The following is a 17,273-nucleotide window of genomic DNA, read 5'->3' as shown; positions in this document are numbered from 1 at the left end:
ACCAGCTTCAGACCCACAACACATGCCTTTAGACTCTCATTCATACCTCTTTGCCAAGAGATGCCAATGACATAGAAAGTTAAAGAACCACAGTTAATCAAACAGGAGGAATAAGGTGGTCAGATGCCAAGGTAGGACTGGAAGACCTAGGCATATGTAACCTTCAATATTGGGACAGACGAGACAATTTCAAGAGTTTGGTCATCCTGCATGACAGAGTACATCTCACCAAAAAAATCACGAACCTCTTCTGTCCAATTAATCAGGCATGGCAGTCCTGTTCTCCTTTGTATCTGGCTACCCTAGCCATACAAATGAAGACAAAATGCAACAAATGTTTTTAAAAGCCTGTTGTCCCCCTAGACAGAGTAAATACAAAACTGCAAAGAAATGGACTTATTTATAATGTCACTCCCTGTGCTGCCCTAGTAACAATACTATGCATACTAAACAAGCATGCTTTAAAAAGGAAGATGCTGGCTTATAGATAGAAAAGCCAATGCCAAGAAGATCCCGGGGGTTCAATTTCTGACACTGTCAGTCCATATTTGTATGTCCAACAGATACTTCTAAAAATAGTCTAAAGATAAAAGAAAAGTTTTCCAAACGGGGGAATGCTGCAATGTTCTGCATCCCTACATGTGGCAGTGTATTTACATAAGCCTGACTAGGTCATGAAGTTTTTTTTTAAGGGACAAATAAGCAGGCCATGAAATAATTATTTTTCATTGTGCCCTGCCAAACCTACCCAGCCAAGGGCTAAATTGAGCTGCTATTGTGATTATTTGAACTGTGGAGCCAAAAGTCCTCACTGCAAAGCATCCCAGCTGTCCTAAATTTTATGATGATGGCGAATTTTCATGTTGGTTTGAACCCTGCCAAAAACATTCCACAAAAAAACAGGCAGGCTGGATGCCTGTTTTATCCTGTCCTGTATTAATTAACGATCTACAGCTTTCCTGAGAACTTTAAACTTTAAACAAATCACTTCCGGAAAGATTCACATGCTTGTATGCATATGGATACAGCAAACCAAATTAACATCAAGAACCCTAACCAAATGTGTAGTTGTTTTTTTTCATTCTGTTCCACAGTACACTGAAAGCTTAAAAGAATAGTGGGTAGAACCAACACCAGCCTAATAAAGAAAGAGATTTATTTATTTATTTAGTAGAATTTGTATACAGTTTAATTATAAAACCTCTAAGAGGTTTATATAAGGTTAAGGCTGCAAGTGTACAACTCCCTTACGTGGGAGAAAGTGCCATTGTCTTATTTCTGAAAAAACAGCATGCAGACTATGCATCCAGCTTGCATATTACTGTGTATTGTACCCAATGAACCCAAGAGTGCCTACTGAAAACAACAATGGCATATTAAGAAGAAGAATACACCAGGGTGCAATCCTACATACTACCTGGGAGCAAACCCCACTGGACACAGATGGTGATCCATAATTGTCTCAGTATAGAAATATGGTTACTACTTTGGAATGTAGCAAAGATGCCATCTGTGAAAGGAGTTCATATTACAAAAGGTGTAAAGAGAGCCATGCTGTTAAAAATTTATCAAAAGATGGTGTTTGTTTATAAATAACAGTATTGAAACTTTACATTTTAAGGTAATATTCAACCAGATGTTTTGTTCAAAGTAATTTTTACAATTTACTGATGTGTTCTTTTCTATCATTGTTAGCATAATATACCCGTCATGAATATATATGTTCTTATTTGGAAAATAGTTTTTAAATAATAATATTAATTACAACTGATTTAAAAATATCAGTAAATGAACTACTTACCAAGGTTAGAAAGCAGGGGTTTACAAGACACGTAATAAAAATTAAGGCATACAATGTTAGGAGAATGTATCTGTTTGCAAGCAGCAGGTTTCATTCCAGGTTTACACAACTTGCAGCCAACCATGCCAAATACAGCCAAGATCCATATATTGTAGCTCCCAGATTCTTGACAACACATGTTATTTGTGATCCCACCAAGCAACAAAAGCACAAAGTTCATCTAACCCCTTAGTAGGCTACTACAAACAGATGACAAAAGCATTTGGTTGGTTGAGACGCATGTTGTGTGTTCTATGGGCTGCATTACTAGATTCCAAGTATATCTTAAATGCCAACATCCACTCTATTATGATTTATCACATGTATATACTGCCTTTTTCCAATGCACCCAAGGTGGCAGACAGTTTAACGCACTATTTTCAGTTTAACAGAAGAGCCAAAATAGTTGATGGCCCTTTTTATGTTGACAAAGAATGCTGCAATGAATGTCTCACCTCTCCCTCTGATGTCACCATTTAAAAAGCCCTGCTGGATCAAGTGGATCTAGTCTTAGATCCTGTTCTCATAGTGGCCAATCACAGGAAGCCCACAAGCAGGACATGAATGAAACATCACTCTTCAGGCTTTACAATGTGATTTGTGATTTCCAACAACTGGTATGCAAAGGCATACTGCCTCCAACAATGGAGGTATTACATAGTCGCCATAGTAGCCACCCATACCTGATAATAGACATACTTCTATGAAGAGCCAATGGGAAGAGACCAATCACTTTAGGAGCAGGAGGGATTCTGATTCGAATCTCAATTCAGCTATGAAATTTACTGGATGACCTTGAGGTGACTCAACCTAACCTATCCTATAGGATTGTTGCAGGGGAAAAGTGGGGAGCTGCATCCTTATATATATGAAGGAATGAGTGAGTGAGTGAGTGAGTGAGTGAGTGAGTAGCAGCTGGTCTCTAGGCTAGCTTCACTATCATTCTGCATCTATATGGGAATGCTTTTTAGGTGTTTTAATCATTATAACCTTTATGTGTTTCCTGCCCTGGGCTCCTTTAGCAGGAAATGCAAGATATAAATTCTGATGATTATTTAATTTCTATACCGCTTAATATATTTATAATATCTCTAAGTCAACTCCATCCGGCCTAGGGGGCGGGGCCTGCACTACCACTGCACTACCACTACCACTACAGTTTAGAGGCCTGAGCAGCTACCGGCAGCAATGGACAAAATGGTTTTAAATGTTTTAATCGCTTTTAATTTGCAGCACTTTAAATGGTGGTGGTTGTTTTTTATAATATTATATTATTTCATTATTTTATTTTTGCTTGGGGTGGGATAAGCTTTTAGTCAGCGTTATTGTTTCTTGCTTTGTTTTGTTTTGTTCTGTTCTGTTCTGTTTTATTATTATTATTATTCTGTTAAATTATTATATAGTTTGTACTTTGCCTTTTAAGGGGGAGGGTCATGGCTGCCTGGGAGTGGGCCTCAGCCAATAGATTGGGTGGGGCAGGTTTCACAGGGGGGGATGTATTGGGACACCCAATCTCAGTGATCACGGGCAGGAGGAGGAGTTATGCTAAGACCAGACCATGTCATTACCGAGGAGGCAGGTTTAGTCGTTGTTTGAGGACTATCCCTGCCTCCAGGTCTGGTCCTGACCGGAAGGATACAGTAATCAGCAAGGAAAACCCACATGACCTGAAAGTGTTGCTGTGCAATGCCAGGTCAATGATGAATAAAACCACTGCCATCCACGACCTGATTGTGGATGGAGGATTTGACCTGGCATGTGTGACAGAGACCTGGTTGGATGAAGCAGGTGGGCCTGTCCTTGCCGCTGCTTGCCCACCAGGTTTCTCTTACGCACAGCAACCCAGGTCATGTGTTTGCAGTGATTTTTAGGAAGTCATTAGTCTGCACCAGGCGTCCTATTGGGAAGACCCAGTTTTCTGAGTGCATGTTCTGGAGGTTGGGCAATAGGGGCAGTACAGGATTCCTACTGGTGTCCCGACCTCCCCGCTGCACCAAGGATTCCCTGCCCGAGCTGCTTCAGGTCGTGGCGGATATGCTCCTGGAGACACCTAGCTTGGTTGTCCTGGGGGATTTTAACATCCATGCTGACACGACCTTACAAGGGGCCGCTCGGGACTTCGTGGAAAGCATGGCCTCCATGGGGCTGTCCCTGAATAAGTCTGGCCTAACGCATAGCCATGGGCATGCCTTAGACCTGGTGTTCACCTCTATGGATGTTGGTGATCTGAAACTAGCTAAAAGCGAAACAAAAGAAGTGCCATGGTCAGATCACTTCCTGGTGCAACTGGACTTCTCCGCAACCCTTCCCCTCCGCAGGGAGGTGGGACCGATTCGGATGGTCTGCCCCCACCACTTAATGGATCCAATTGGCTTCCAGAGAGTGGTAGGGGATGCTTTATCCCAAGTTGATGGCCTTTCAGCTGATTCCCTGGTGGCACGCTGGAATGCGGAGTTAACCAGGGCTATTGACTGTCTGGCTCCGAAGAGCCCTCTCCGATTGCATGGAGCCCGGACAGCCCCGTGGGTTTCCCCGGAGCTGAGGGTGATGAAACAATCGTTGAGACGGCTAGAGCGCCGGTGGCGGAAAACTCATTCTGAATCAGACCGGACACGGGTTAGAGCTCAACGTCGAGCCTATCAAGTGGCAATGGCGACGGCGAAGAGGGCCTTCTTCGCCGCCTCCATTGCATCTGCAGAAAACAGCAGCAGGAGACTTTTTCAGGTGGTTCGCAATCTATCGGAACCACCTGTTCCACCGGGGCCTGGTAGGGACCCCAAGATCTCCTGCAATGCTTTTGCAAAGTTTTTTGCAGATAAAATCGCTCAGATTCAGAAGGAGGTAGACTCCACCGTGGGAGCAGGGCCAGGGTGGGAGAGTGCTAGAGTTCTGTCTGGTCCTGTTACATGGGATCAATTCCAATCTGTTACCTCCGAGGATGTGGACAGGCTGCTTGGACGAGTGAAACCGACCACCTGTCTCCTTGATCCTTGCCCATCCTGGCTGATAAAAGCGAGCCGGGAAGGGCTGGGCGATGGGCTCTGCGGGGTGGTGAATGCTTCCCTCTGTGAGGGAGCCTTCCCAGACCCGCTGAAAGAGGCGGTCATCAAACCGCTTCTTAAAAAAACATCTTTAGACCCAGCCAATTTGGCCAACTATCGCCCAGTCTCAAATCTGCCATTCTTGGGCAAGGTGATTGAGCGGGTGGTTGCTGAACAACTCCAAGCACGCCTGGAGGAAACGGACCATTTGGATCCCTTCCTATCGGGATTCAGGCCTCACCATGGGACTGAAACTGCCTTGGTCGCGCTGGTTGATGATCTCCGGCGGGCTAGGGACAAAGGTGAGAGCTGTTTCCTAGTTCTGCTGGATCTCTCAGCGGCCTTTGACACCATCGACCATAACATCCTTCTGGGCCGTCTAGAGGGGCTGGAAGCTGGGGGCACTGTCATACAGTGGTTCCGCTCCTTCCTCCTGGGCCGTGTCCAGAAAGTGGTGTTGGGGGGTGAGTGTTCAGACCCCTGGGCTCTCACTTGTGGAGTGCCTCAGGGTTCTGTCCTCTCTCCCATGCTTTTTAATATCTATATGAAGCCGCTGGGAGAGATCATCAGGGGGTTTGGACTGGGTGTTCATCAGTATGCAGATGACACCCAGCTCTACCTCTCCTTTAAATCAGAACCAGTGAAGGCGGTGAAGGTCCTGTGTGAGTGCCTGGAGGCGGTTGGAGGTTGGATGGCGGCTAACAGATTGAGGTTGAATCCTGACAAGACAGAAGTACTGTTTTGAGGGGACAGGAGGCGGGCTGGTGTGGAGGATTCCCTGGTCCTGAATGGGGTAACTGTGCCCCTGAAGGACCAGGTGCGCAGCCTGGGAGTCATTTTGGACTCACAGCTGTCCATGGAGGCGCAGGTTAACTCTGTGTCCAGGGCAGCTGTCTACCAGCTCCACCTGGTACGCAGGCTAAGACCCTACCTCCCCGCGGACTGTCTTGCCAGAGTGGTGCATGCTCTAGTTATCTCACGCTTGGACTACTGCAACGCGCTCTACGTGGGGCTACCTTTGAAGGTGACCCGGAAACTGCAATTAATCCAGAATGCGGCAGCTAGACTGGTGACTGGGAGTGGCCGCCGGGACCACATAACACCGGTTCTGAGAGATCTGCATTGGCTCCCAGTACGTTTCCGAGCACGATTCAAAGTGTTGGTGCTGACCTTTAAAGCCCTAAACGGCCTCAGTCCTGTATACCTGAAGGAGCGTCTCCACCCCCATCGTTCAGCCCCGGCACTGAGATCCAGCGCCGAGGGCCTTCTGGCGGTTCCCTCATTGCGAGAAGTGAGGCTACAGGGAACCAGACAGAGGGCCTTCTCGGTAGTGGCACCCGCCCTCCCATCAGATGTCAAAGAGATAAAGAATTACCTGACATTCAGAAGACATCTTAAGGCAGCCCTGTTCAGGGAAGTTTTTAATATGTAATGCTGTACTGTTTTTAACACTGATTGGGAGCCGCCCAGAGTGGCTGGGGAAACTCAGCCAGATGGGCGGGGTATAAATAATAAATTATTATTATTATTATTATTATTATTATTATTATTAGTGGTGTACAAAAAACTGAAGCAACAACAGACAGCTTAAACAAAACATTACAAAAATACAGCTACACTAATACAAAGTTACTAATATTTAAATCATTATGAGTTCATTTCTTTTCTGACACACCATCCCTCTCAGCCTCCAGGTTCTCACTCAGGGTCCAAACAAACTTTCAGCTCACCCACAAAAGTCTCACAATGAAAAGAGATCCTGGAAGCAGAAAGTATCTCTCACTCTAGACTTGCTTTTTATGGACAGGCCCAAATTTAATAATAAATAAATGCTTTTGATTCATCATCTTAGTTCAGTATTGGTGACAAGTCAGCATCCTTTCAAGCTACCTTGCCAAAAATATCCCTGTCAGCGGTGAAGACAATATTAAAAGAAGCAGGGGAGAGTCTCTAAGGGACCCTTCTCAAGAATAGGCCAAGCATTCTCCACCACCCCTGAGGGCGCCAGTCTTTTAGTGGGTGAAGGACATGCCATGTTGCACACAGAATTACGGTATGTTCTCTCCACAATTGTGATCCCCTTTATCTGCTGCCTGAGGCAGCTGTCTCGTTTTGCCGAACGGTAGGGACCGCAACATCTTTGTAGTTGAAGGAAAATACAAAAGCAAAAATATTTATGGAAACAAAATTGCTTTTGTTAGCAGAGATAATGTTTTATGAGTTTAAATGGATTTTACTCCTCCACCCCAATCAAGGGGTAGCTACTAACTTTGCTACTAACATAAATGTGAGAAGAAATTAATTCCCATAAATGTTCTCTACCTTCCTGTCTCAATGGGCATCATACCCTCTTGTGTTCTGCTGAGGTACTAAAGAAAACCTACCTCATGTGACCACGCATGGAGAGCATTGACCTGAACTCCACCAACCACCCAAAAAAAAAAAAAAAATAAAAATCCCCTCATGGTCTACTGTTGGTAACCATTATTTCCCCATAGTTTTCTTTCAGCTACAGACCCACCAAATTTTAAAAATTCATTTTCATCTAAGCCCTGCTAAAAATCATTACAAAACCAGTGAAATACTATTAGGGGCTAATAAAAGTAGTAGAGATTTAACATATAGTTAGCTCCTAATTAAGAAGCCCGTGAACCATGCAATTTACCAAAAAGAAAAAAGAAAGGAAGGAAAAAGTAAAGAAGGAAAAAGCTTTATCACCAGAAACAAAGAAGGCAGTTCAAGACCTTTTGGATAGATCCATTTTAACTAACTTGTCAAATGAATCTGCAACTCTTTCTGATGGAGAGGGGATACCTCAGCAATTTAGGTACTATTAAAAGCTTACTTTGCATTCAGCTTTGCTGAAATTGTACATTTGATGGTATAACACATACTGTTGTTCAGTTGCTGCAGTCTGATTCAAAGTGCTATAAATATGTTTGCCCTTTCTGCTAAGCCTGCCTGAGGGATTAGCAACCCCCCAAAAGTTCAGTTGAATATTAACTGCATTAACTTTGCAGACTGTAACATACTGTTATACTCAAACAGCCTACGGTGCAGTATGGATGACTTGCTTAATACAAATATTTTCATGCAAAAATGTTTTCCTGTGGCTGGACAAAGAATAAATAAAATTGCTCTGTCAAAAGGGGACGACCTCCCTCACCTGCCTTAGTAAGATCAAATAGATAAATGACTAGACCTTTTTTTTAAGAAATAAAAACTGAGCAAAAGACTTATCTCAAAAAGGCAGATTAACAACCAGTTTTATGGATCTTTATTGAGAAGCAGATTATATATAATTCCATGAAAATTACTCCCATGTGCATAGGATTACGTATCCCAGTCTCATCAGTTATATAGATATTGTTATAATTATTTCAAACATTCAAAATAACCATTTTAAGGATACAGACAGGAGATACAACTGAAGACCAGTGCAAGGCATCAACAAACAAATCAGATATATGCATCACTCTTGAAATTTGAAAACTTTTATTTCATTAGCAATGCTGCTAAATTTTATCAAGCATCAGAAATGGGAGCAATTCAGTGTTCATCATTATGAAAACTAGAGAGAATTGTACAGCATCACCAGGTTTGGAGATACTTAATTTGTTTATGAGACAAGCCCAAATTCCCATTGAATTTGGCTTCAAAAACTTCCCCACCCCAATTCAAATTCAGTGGTACCTCGGGTTACATACGCTTCAGGTTACATACACTTCAGGTTACAGACTCTGCTAACCCAGAAATAGTACCTTGGGTTAAGAACTTTGCTTCAAGATGAGAACAGAACTTTTGCTCTGGAGGCACGGCAACGGCGGGAAGCCCCATTAGCTAAAGTGGTGCTTCAGGTTAAGAACAGTTTCAGGTTAAGTACAGACCTCCGAAACGAATTAAGTACTTAACTTGAGATACCACTGTATATGCATATGAAGGCCAGATAGTCATGGGGCACAAATTAGACCTTACCAAAATGATCTCAGCATAAGGCCCCGGAAATTCTAGCAAGCCGGGGCTTCCCAGCCAATCACAATTCCCAAGGATCTTTGTGTTGGCAATTTCCCTGTTGGTTAAGACTTTTAGTAGCTAATGCAGGTCAAGGGTACATCCCTTCCCTTTGTGTGTACCCCTCCCCTACTCAAAACTGCTTAAAATAAGTATTCAGAGTTATTTCAGAGATGGTTCTCTGAAAAGATGGGGAAAGAACAAGCATATTCAGAATTCAGATGGGTGGGTTTCACTCATCTCTAACTGAACACTTAATTGTTCAATTGTTTTTGTTTTTTTAAAAAACAAACAAATAAAAAAACCCTAATACTGTAACATAAGAAGGGCCTTGATATTTCAAACCAAAGACCAGCATTCTGTTCTCACAGTGGCTAACCAGATGCCTATGGGAAGCCCATGAGTGCAATATGATCCCCAGCAAATGGAATTCAGAGGCCTACTGCCTCTGATCCTCAGTGAATTTGTCTAATCCCCTTTTAAGGCCATATAAGTCTAATGCAGTGGACACTGGTACTCCAAACAAGACCTCTTCAAGGGGGGATTTGAAACCATAGTATTAAACTAGAAATAATATCTTTCTATAAAAAGTAAGTGTGCCACCTGCCAAATAATTATCGTGCCACATAAACGGCTACCACCCACAGACCTGAGGCCTACATTCTTAACTCGTCTGTTACTAAGCTCAGCTTGAGCTCAACTGTATTTCTCAAATACCTATCTTTTATTTTAAAAAAGTTATTAACATCTTACTGAGTTAAAAGATTGACACTATGGCTTCATATAGAAATTCTATCAACATAAAAGTACTACTTACAAAAATACATTTTCAATAGGACACCAGTGATAGGGAAACTGTTCTTAGACTACAACACCCATAATTCCTGGCAGCTGGCCATGCTGACTGGAGCTTATGGGAACTAGAGTCCAACAATATCTGACAGTGCTCAGGTTCCCGATTCCTGCTCTCCATAGCAATATTCAACTGGCTGGCTGTAAGTTACAAACCGGGTTTTGCTTCCAGTGTTGCGTGTGGGTGTGTTTTTTGGTCTTTCATTTTTTTATTCATAAATTTATTCCCCACCATTCTAATGTGTCTGTACCACTCAGGTTGACTAACAACAAATTAATTAAGGAAATCAGCAAGTCCAGATAAAAGCAAATATAACTTACTGAGATAAGGCCTCATCACATAAAGATCTTCAATCCAGCACGTCAATTGTGTAGCTGATTTAATATGTGTGTGTGTGTGCACACGCACACGCGCATTAAAAATTCCATAGCAAAAAAGGGCTGAATTTGTTTAATTTTATTTATTTAAAAGATGTACCGGTATATCACAACTACCACCACTACTACAAATTATTGCGCACCTCTCAGCATAAAGTCCAAAGAAGGTAACAACCATTCAAAATATATCATTAAAGACAGTTTCAAACAAATTACAATCAAAATAATATGATTGGTCCTAAAAATATAAAGAGGTCTTCAGTATACAAGAAAAAGTGTGTAATGAAAATATGCAAGGAAGCATAATTTAGGGCTTTAAACACTAGATGGAACATCTTAAATTGAGCTCAGAAATGAACTGACAGACATTTCACAAAGCAAGGTGAACATCTACCAAGGTAAGATGAACTGTGCTTCAACCACAGGTGGACCATGGAGAAGAATCTCTCCAGCATATCTGAAGGAATCGACGGGATGATATTAGTGGAAAACAGCCTCAAAGGATACCAACAAGAGCAGAAAATTAGCAGGGATATAACTTAATCCTCTTCACATCCTGCAGTTTGTTTATCAAACATTGTTTAATTATTATTATTATTATTATTATTATTATTATTATTATTATTATTTATTTATACCCCGCCCATCTGACTGAGTTTCCCCAGCCACTCTGGGTGGCTCCCAATCATGTGTTAAAAACAATACAGCATTAAATATTAAAAACTTCCCTAAGATAGCTGCTTATTTCCTTCACATCTGAAGGGAGGGCGTTCCACAGGGCAGGCGCCACTACCGAGAAGGCCCTCTATCTGGTTCCCTGTAACCACTTCTCGCAATGAGGGAACCGCCAGAAGGCCCTTGGCTCTGGATCTCAGTGGCCCACAATGGCTGCCCCCCCCCCCCAAAAAAGATTTGTGGACTCCATTTCTTTTCCTCTATGAGGAGAAATGTAGCTTGCTGGATCAAGCAGGAGGAGAGTGGGTTAAGCAGCCTCTTCAATAACATTCCATTCAAGCCTCTCATAGCTGATTTTTTTTATTTATTTAAATTAAATTCAGGAGATCATTGGTGCATCTACTGTGAAACATCTAATGCAGCCCTCAATTGTAAATGGACCCCCAAACTCAGAGAATTAGTTTCACATGAGTTTCATTTAAATTGCATACATATGAACCACTGTGCACTTCTGAACTATTTTGTGATGTCAGGAGTACTAGCCTCTTGGTAAAACTTAAAAAGCATTTCTGGAAATGTGTAACTATTGTGTTGTCCATTTGTGCTTCATTTCGCAACCAAACCAAATTTCTCAATATATGTCTGATTTTAGAGAAGAGGTTGATGGTGGCATAACCAAAACTTAGTCCATCATGAAAAGTAAGAGCTCTCCATTCCACCCCTGTTCTTTGCTCTTTCAGGTCCAAAAGAACCCATACGTCGGCAATCAAGCAACATTTGGACACGCCTAAAATGGTTGCCGCCAGTACATGGATGTATATACATACACAGAGAGAGAGAGAGACACACACTAACTGTAGATATGAGTTAATGTATATGAGGAAGTAGGCTCTTGTCTTTTGGACAAGCTTTTGAAATATGAATTTTATCTTTTAAACTAATCAGTATGTGTTTTTAATTATGTGTTTTGCTGATGTTATTCTAATCTGTCGTGTACCACCAGGGCTTTTGTTCAGTCGGAACTCGCTGAAACTCAGTTACAGCACCTCTCAGGTGGGCACCATTGCCATTATAAGAGTTCCAGCACTTCTTTTTCTAGAAAAATAGCACTGTGTACCAACCTTGATATTTTTTAAATGAAAGTGTGGATTATAAATAAATAAATAATAAATAACCCATGAAAGCATGTTATGCTTAAGGGGCTGCATGACTCTTGGCTGGTTTTGCTGCAACATATTAATATAGCTGCCCTTCTGGAAAATGTTTTGCAAGCAACCGTTGCATTGCAAGCTTTGCAGAGTTATATTAGAAGTACTTTTCATACTATTTCAGTTCTAGGTATTTACACAACAACATTGATTACAGGAAACTGTGGTATATAGAAGGCTCTGCATTGCCATTTGCTTGAAAGCTAAGTTCATCCCAAGACTACTCTGTTTTTCAAACTACAGTACAACATCAGATTCAAATTAGCTAAGCATCTATAAACCACATGTTTTAATTAATGGTTAAAACTCAGCTAGTTACGGAACAAAGGGCTAACCAAGGACCAGCAGAATACACAAATGCAAACACACAACACACTTTTACAATGTTTTCTTAGCAGAAAGGAACCTTGTGAAAGTACTACCAAGTGTAGGCATCCCAAAAGGCAATTTTATTTCTCACATTCCTGGAAATGATTCGTCTTTCATAATTTAAAAGTAATATCAAAGCACTGGTACTCGTAGTTAAAGTTGCATTCTCTTGATAACTCAGTGAAAGGAATTAATTCATTTGGTACCTTAAAGACTTTTGGCTATGACTTACCTGCATAAATAGAAAGAACTAATTTACTAAAGAAATGCCCATGGGCAAACATGTTCCGGCTAATGAAGTGTTCAGCTTTTGCATGATTAACCAGCTGGTGGGGGTGGTGAAAAATCACAGGGCATAAAATAATAAGAAAAAAATGATTATTAGTTCCCTTTTAAAACTGTTCCATGAAAAATGTCCTTATTTCAATTCATTGCTTGGAAAATTAATGTTCAGAAAGATAGATTCAAATAACTTACCAGGGGAGAAAAACTGAGACCATGTCAAGCAATCACTTTGCTGAATCACATCAGGTGGCTCAGGTGAAAGGAAAAGACAGCAGCCAGCTCTAGAGCAACCAGTTTACCTACATAACAGGTACTGCCACTTGTCATAAAGTGAAATTTCTAATACTGAATATTGCAAAATGCATTATGTAATTTTAAAACTATGACTGGGCTTTGTGTCAGTTTAATTTTCTCAATGGTTCTCTGTGTCCAAGTACAACATTTGGCTTTGGTAAAAATATATGAATTGACAAAATTAGAAACAAGGTGCTGGCACATTTAATAACAAAAATGGCTATTGTACAAATTTAGGCCAATTTGATCTATGATGCATTTTCTTGAAGGTGGTTTTCCTGTTCATTAAACATGGCATTTAGCTCATGATCAAATTCTCAAACGTTTTTCAGCCCTGTAAGGTGAAAATAATCCGCACATGCACTAAATAAATCCCCCCAGGTTATAGTCTTGAAGGAGACTTAAAATAATGGACAAGCTTTGACTGACTTTCTGCACAAAATGGAAAATCTGTGTTCTAACTATCTGGTTTATCAGAGGTCAATGAGGTGATACTGCTTAAAGGCAACCCGATTTTATACTTCATTCATCCACTGTGGTTACGCAAGCATGTAATTTAAAAGAGAAAATGAGTGGTTACCCTTGCTCTTTCTGACATGTCATCTCTTGAAATTAATGCATTTATGCTGTATTAATTATGAAGGTGCACAATTTTAAGAGGAAAAATAAATGTCTGTTTCAGGTGCCCATAACACTTTAAGTAGCTAATAATGGACATTCTTTTTTCAGCTATTGCTACTTGCAACATATAGTGGTGTTTACTTTTCACTTTAGCTCTGCTGTAAAAACATCCCATCTGTTGAAAAAAAGCCAAACTGCTCAAAAGAAGTAAGAATAGTTTTCTGTATATCTGACAAGGGAGCTTGCTACTTTACCAATATTCATGTTTGACTTGGCATTCATGGTGAATGGGATGTACATCTATAAACAAAAAAAGGTCAGCTTAAGAAGACACTTAATAACCACTCTTTGCTCTCACCACTCTCACCTGTAGGTATGTCCATTGTCTTTCTGGACTCAAGCATATGAAGAAACATTTATAGCATGTACTTTGTCTCAAGCATTCCAATAACTTTTTGGGATTGCATAAAATATATTTCAAATGATATTACAAATGCCGAAGTAAGCACAAAGCAATCAGGTATGTGCTCTTTCACCTGAAGACATGCCCATTAATTTTAATTAATATATTCGCACCTTAGCTATGTCTTCTAAAAATCTTTGTTAAGATAATTTGTAGGTCCTCCTACATTATACCAAGCCTTGCAAACCCATAAAAAATAGCTCCATAGATATATATGTTTGCCCTAATCTAAGCAAGGCCTTCCCAGATGGAAAAAGTTCAGAAACTGAGAAAGAAGGGGGAAATCATTGCATATTACAACCCTGATTTACAGTTCCTCTTATTTGGATCCCATTTTAACTGAGATCCCAGAAACCAAATTTGAGTCATTTGATCTATTACTGCACTATGCTCTCCAAAGTAATGCCACTGAAATCTAGCACAAAACCCATAGTGTCCAAAGTAAAATTTTGCTTCTGGAAAAAAGCTTCTGGAAAAAACTTCTACTGTATTCAGTAGAAGTTTCTAAAGTCCTCCCCCTCCTCCGGGGTGTTGGGAGAGGGGTAGCACCTCTGGTGAGGGACAAGTCATGCTCCTTCTTGGGTAGTTTGTCCACCTTTGGTCCTCATCCTGCACTCAGCTATCACCTATGGCTTCTAGAAGCTGTCAGCATGCAATAGCTGGCACACCCTAGGAAACAGCTTCAACTGGCTGGCTAAACCAGGTGAAGGTACCTGATGAGTCTCAAACCCTCAGTGAGTTAGGGACATCCCCTGCATGTGAAGACAGGCTCTGATAGATTGAGCAGACAAGACCAATGCAGTGGTACCTCGGGTTACATACGCTTCAGGTTACAGACTCCGCTAACCCAGAAATAGTACCTTGGGTTAAGAATTTTGCTTCAGGATAAAAACAGAAATCATGCTCCGGCGGCACGGCAGAAGCAGGAGGCCCCATTAGTGGGTCTAATGGTCAAGAAGGCAGTTACTGCATGTGCTGTAGAGGGGAAGTGAGGGGCAGGTGGGGCTCGTCCAGCTGGGAAGGTAGCCATCTAGCAGAAGTAAAAGTCTGATTCTAAAGGCTTTGTGAATAAATCCCAAGGAAAAATGTGTACCCACTGCCTCGAAGGGCATCTTCAGGAGAAGGCAGGCTAAGGAATAAACCCTACACAAATCTAGAGTGGAGCCCCTAAGATAGCTGAATGGTTTCTTGTATACCTCCTTCTGCCAACTCCTATAGCCAAGCTGGTACCAAATGTATTGCTTTCCTTTTCTTTGGACTACATCAGCGAAGCTGAGAGTAGGGATGTTTTCACCTGGGGAGCCCAGACTTGTGCCCCAGAGAGATCACTTTGGTGCTACTAACTCAGCAAAAACAACATGGGAGGCATCACCTGAGCTCTGCAAGTGCAGCTTTCTCCCAGTTGAAGTGCAGAGTGTTTGAGGACCGGGACATTCACAAGGAAACCAAAATGCTATTGTACTACCAACCTTACTTTATGTTTGTGAAACATGGACCATTTATAGACACCACCTCCAACTCCTCGAAAAAATTCCATCAACGTCTCCAAAAAATTCTACACATCACTTGGGAACACAGGCAAACTAATGCCAGTGTACTGGAAGAAGCATAGATCACCAGTGTCAAAGCAATGATTCTTCAACATCAACTTCGTTGGACTGGTCATGTTGTTCAGATGCCTGATTATCACTCCAATTGGAGAACAGCCTTTACCCAGGTATCATGGACTTTGAAGACGCTCAAACTCAGGATGAAAGGGACCTGGAAACCTATGTCCACACTGTGGAAGGATGTGTGGATCCAGAATTGGCCTCTACAGTCACTTACAAACTCACTGTTAAGACCATGTTCATGGAAGACAATCTTACTCGGCTACGAGTGATCACCAAATAAGATATGGTTTGTTTGTTTGTTTGTTTGTTTGTTTGTTTGTTTGTTTGTTTGTTTGTTTGTTTAAAATTAGACATGTAAAATGCTCACAGCACATGCAGGTTATCTTAAAAGGGTTTGGGAGTAGTTCTCCTTCTCCCACCCCAATACACACATTGTGTTCATCAACTGAATAAGCTGAAAAGAACTGAAATGCCCTCTCACCCCACTCTAGAGGTGATAACAGAGTCCTTCTAAAATTGCAGACACATACTGTGACTGAGTGGCGGTGTTTGTAAACAACTATGGAAATATTTCTAATTATAATTCTTCAATGCTAAAATTAGAAGGTCAGTCAGTTAACTGTAAAGAGAGAGCGAGAAAGAGAAACGGAACCTTCCAAAAGGTTTAACTACATGAGAGAAGCCAACGATGATTAACCTAGTAGTAATTCTGAGATGTGAGCTGCCTGCCTTCAGAATTTCAACTCTCATATCATAATGCTTTGGACTTTCTAGAAATATTTTTTTTTAAACGAAGAACAAAAAAACTACTACCAGCAACAAAACATGACTGTTTATTGCTGTTTTAGATATCCATGATAGAACAGAATGCTTTAATATATTAAAATTGTATTTATTACTTTAGTTGGGTGGATCCATCATATTACTTGGCACAAGGCAGTTTAATATATTCATATATGCTTAGTTCAGTTCCTAAATATTCATTTTATTGATATTTCATTAAATAAAAACAATAGTTTACTTAAAGTCAAAACCATAAACAACAACAATATCCTGACAAATAATAGAAAACATTAATATATTAAAACAGGAGCAAGCAGCATCCTAATGCAGCTAGCATAAATTTTTTTAATGCCCCCCCCCCCCAAGTATTCCTTATGCAGAAAGGGGCTGTCCTCTTGTTTATTTTGCCACCTTTCAGGACTACCCCTACCAAAGTGGTTCACAACACATTAAAACACCAAAAATTACCAGCAAAAAAATTATAATGTGTTTGAGCAGCAGCTCAAAACAGACAAAACATTCAAGTAGCAACCAGAATAAAATTTTAAAGTCCTCAAGAATCTCCTAAAAACCAACTTGGGAAGCAAATACTAAAGTTGGCAGTTATAACACAAACTCCATCTTCTCATCCCTTGCACTTCAATGAGAATACAACAAAGGGAAGAGATTTGTTTGTGTCAGTTCAGGATACGGTTCAGCTCTCCTGAGTTCAGTCCATCTTGCCCTCAGAAGCAATGACTATGCATGGTGCTAATTGTATTAGAAAGAGACCTGGGGAAAGCAAGACTTTGAAGATACTAAACTTCTAAACAGATTATCTTTTTATTCAGTTAAAAAGTA

The 17,273-nt window shown here is 41.0% G+C and overlaps 1 protein-coding gene across 25 annotated transcripts in view; it reads right to left on the bottom strand.

The window, feature by feature from the left end:
• Positions 1-17,273, bottom strand: part of ESRRG (estrogen related receptor gamma) — a 472,603-nt gene that overhangs the window by 381,536 nt on the left and 73,794 nt on the right. Inside the window, exon 1 of one of the 25 annotated variants that reach the window (XM_083733531.1) lies at positions 9,710-9,784. The exons of 22 other annotated variants lie outside the window; for them this stretch is intronic. The gene's annotated coding sequence lies outside the window, so the exon portion shown is untranslated. Of the gene's footprint in view, positions 1-9,709; positions 9,785-17,273 lie in introns of those variants that run through there. 2 more of the 25 variants (XM_083733548.1, XM_083733552.1) reach the window with 2 other exon arrangements.

This window comes from Podarcis gaigeae (assembly GCF_964106915.1).
Source record: "Podarcis gaigeae genome assembly, chromosome: 3".
NCBI classification, from domain to species: domain Eukaryota; kingdom Metazoa; phylum Chordata; class Lepidosauria; order Squamata; family Lacertidae; genus Podarcis; species Podarcis gaigeae.
This window is presented reverse-complemented; position numbering and strand designations above follow the sequence as displayed.